The sequence below is a fragment of the Asparagus officinalis genome, unplaced genomic scaffold (genome assembly GCF_001876935.1).
Source record: "Asparagus officinalis unplaced genomic scaffold, Aspof.V1 AsparagusV1_Un787, whole genome shotgun sequence".
In the NCBI taxonomy this organism is placed as follows: Eukaryota; Viridiplantae; Streptophyta; class Magnoliopsida; order Asparagales; family Asparagaceae; genus Asparagus; species Asparagus officinalis.
The window spans coordinates 18,464-21,652 of NW_017973046.1; the positions used below are offsets into that span (position 1 = coordinate 18,464).

General features: G+C 37.7%; 1 pseudogene; it reads right to left on the reverse strand.

The window, feature by feature from the left end:
* Nucleotides 1-1,474: 1,474 nt before the first annotated feature.
* On the reverse strand, nucleotides 1,475-2,039 carry LOC109828165 (annotated as a pseudogene).
* Nucleotides 2,040-3,189: the final 1,150 nt, after the last annotated feature.

Genomic DNA, 3,189 nt, shown 5'->3' on the forward strand with positions numbered 1-3,189 from the left:
TAAAGCTTAAAATTTACAATTTATAATCTATAACGCACAATTTTTATCCATTTTTGTTTGTTTTGATCCAATGGCAAATAGTTTTATGGAGTTTAAAATCCACGATTTTGTAAGTTATAACACACGATTTTATGATTTTTAAGCTATAACACACAATTTTCGGTCTATTCAAGATCTTTATTCCTTAATATTAGGCTATTGGGAGGAATTGCATATGATGGAGGAACCTCTTCCTAAGACACTTCCAGACTTTGTCATAGCATTTCAAAAACAATGTGATAGTCAACAGTTATATCACTTTGTCATGCGTCTTCGCTCTGAGTTCGAAAGCATACGTGGACACATTCTTCATTGCAATCCTCTACCCAGTCTCCGTGAAACCGTGGCTGAGTTCATATCTGAAGAGATGCACCTTCAGATGCTCTCCCCTCCAGTTATTGCATCTCAGCCATTACCCTCATCACATACTGTTCTAGCTACTCCTCAACAGTTCTCTTCCTATCGGGCTCCTTCTAATAGTACATCTGATTCCTCTCGACAACTCTACTGTCGTTATTGTAAGAAGCTGGATCATCTTATTGATAAATGTCGTAAGAGACCACCTCATCTGACACCGGAGAAGACTCGATCTACATGTGCTGCTTTTGCTGATGTTAGCCCGACTCCTCAAAGGCCGCAGACTTCTAGCCCTCTCTCTTCTGAGAGACTATCAGAGATTGTTGCATTAATAACCAAGAATCTTAGGCTTAGTGGTGCTGCCTCCAGTTTAGATTTTGTTGCATCGTCTGTTCATTCTAGTACTTCTACTCCTTGGATATTCAACTCAGGAGTATCTCATCATATGACCTTTGACAACTCTATTCTTACACATTATTCACCTGCTCCCTCTTCATTATGCATTTATACTACTACTGATACTCCCCTTTCTGTCTCTCAGTTAGGTGATATTACTCCAAGTTCTGATAGTTCCGATCATCTAACATTATCATCTATTCTTCATGCTCACAAATTATCTATGCAACTTTTATCCATTGGAAAAATTACAGATTCTAGTTGCACTATCTTATTTAATGCTAAATCTTGTGTTGTCCAGGATCACATTGGTGTACTATCTTATTTAATGCTAAATCTTGTGTTGTCCAGGATCACATTGGCTAAAAGTTAATGGCACCGTCGCTTGGGTATATCTCTTGTTCTCGCTTAAAATTTTTATCCGCAGAACTCAGGTTCCATCTTCTTTCATCCAATTGATTGCCATCTCAGAGATGGCGAAAGGAATCATTGGTGCAGGATGTATGAATGATGATTAATCCGACGGAAAAAAATCACAAACATCGTTCTGTTTTGTGTCCAATAAGCTTGATTGCTAATTTTAACCCCCTCTTAATTTAGAAGAAAGGCCATTTAAAAAATACAGATTATCTCACATTTGAAGTAAAATGTATGATGATAAAAAAAGAACATACACCAAAAGAACATCTTCAATGTGCATCATATTGACATCAATCAAATTCGACCCAAGTCTAACGATCCAAAACATTCCTTCGGCGAGCATTTATCTTGGGTCAACTGCAAGCTTTTCCAAAATCAATGCTAATAAAAATACCAAGTAATCAATGACATTAATTAATTTAAAAAATAAAGAAAATGTTGATGAAATTCGTAGTCTCAGACATCCAAGGAAGGAGAGTTAAGCAGCATAAGCTCTCAAGCCCGGCGAGGCGAAAGCCCTCAGGCGGCCACTGCGAATGTCTCTGAGAAACAAGCCTTAAAATTTTTCATCATCGACTACAAATTGGAGAAATCAGTTCAACTTAAGCCAGGAAAAAATTACTTTTTTGTTGATAATAAATATGTACAAGTCTCAGACATCCAAGGAAGGAGGATAAACAGCAAAGGCTCTCGAGCCCGGCGAGGCGAAAGCCCTCAAAGTCTCAGACATCCAAGGAAGGAGGATAAACAGCAAAGGCTCTCGAGCCCGGCGAGGCGAAAGCCCTCAGGCGGCCACTGCGAATGTTTTGAGAAACAAGCCTTTGGATTTATCATCGTCGACTTTTTCCCATTAAAAATGCAAACTTTTTCAAAAAAAAACTTCAAAAAATAGAGAAGTTTGATGCGGATCAGAAATCTGGCTTGATTTTTCCCGTAGAAGAGAAAGACACAAAAGGCGCTCGTTATAATCAGAGTCGATCGTCTGGGGAAAGAGAAACATCACATCCACGGGTCAAAATTTCTCATAACATCAGCTGAAAATATTAAAATTTAATAGAAAATCGAAGGGTAAGGATCAGATCCAATGGCTTGAACCCTCCGAGAAGAGATTTAAATGTGCACAGTGTAATCATAGTCGATAATCTGGGGGAAAAGGTTAATCATTTCGTTTGATTAAAAATAAAGATTTACACCAAAAAAAAAACGAATTTGGAAACAAAAATCAAGAAATCTGAAAATCTGAAAACCCTAATTCTGGGGAGAAAAACGGCGCAAGAGAGAAAAAACCCTCATTAGAAGGGAGACTTGATGAAAAATACGGCGAATATTGCCTGTTATTTATAGGAAAAAAGATGGGGCGGCAAAGACAAACCATAGGATCGCTATGAATGATCGACGGCTCTAGCTTTTACGCGTGTATTGTATATAATTTTTGGAAATAAGAAAGTTCCTTTAGATGTCGGTATTTGCTTATTTGTCTTTTAAATCTTCATTTACATTGCAATTACATTCCTCTGCTGGGGACTCTGTTAATTTTTCTTAACTATAGTTAGATTAAGCCTTAGCTCAACATGGGGGTTTTCACTAATTCTAGTTAGGAATATATCCATTTGAGCTTTGGATAGAATTTTGGGAAGCTCTTAAACGTTGGAGTGTTGGATAAATATCAAAGAAAATTAAATTATGTAAATTATATCCGAATTAAATAAGTAAGAGATAAGAAAATCAGGTCTGATTGGAGCAGTCGTGTAATAATCTGCCCTAGAAGATTGAGAACTCCCCTATTGCCCCGGTGCAAATGGTTCCCTCCCCCTAGCGGTAAAAGCCCCCGAAAACGGCCGACCTCTATATTCGAGCGAGAGCACAGAGCTTCTGCTCAGACGAAGAAGGATGCCCAAAATAATAATAATGCTAAAGAATTTCCCGTGATAATTATCTCTCTTTATTATTTTCTCTCTTTTCTTTTTTTTCTTTCCT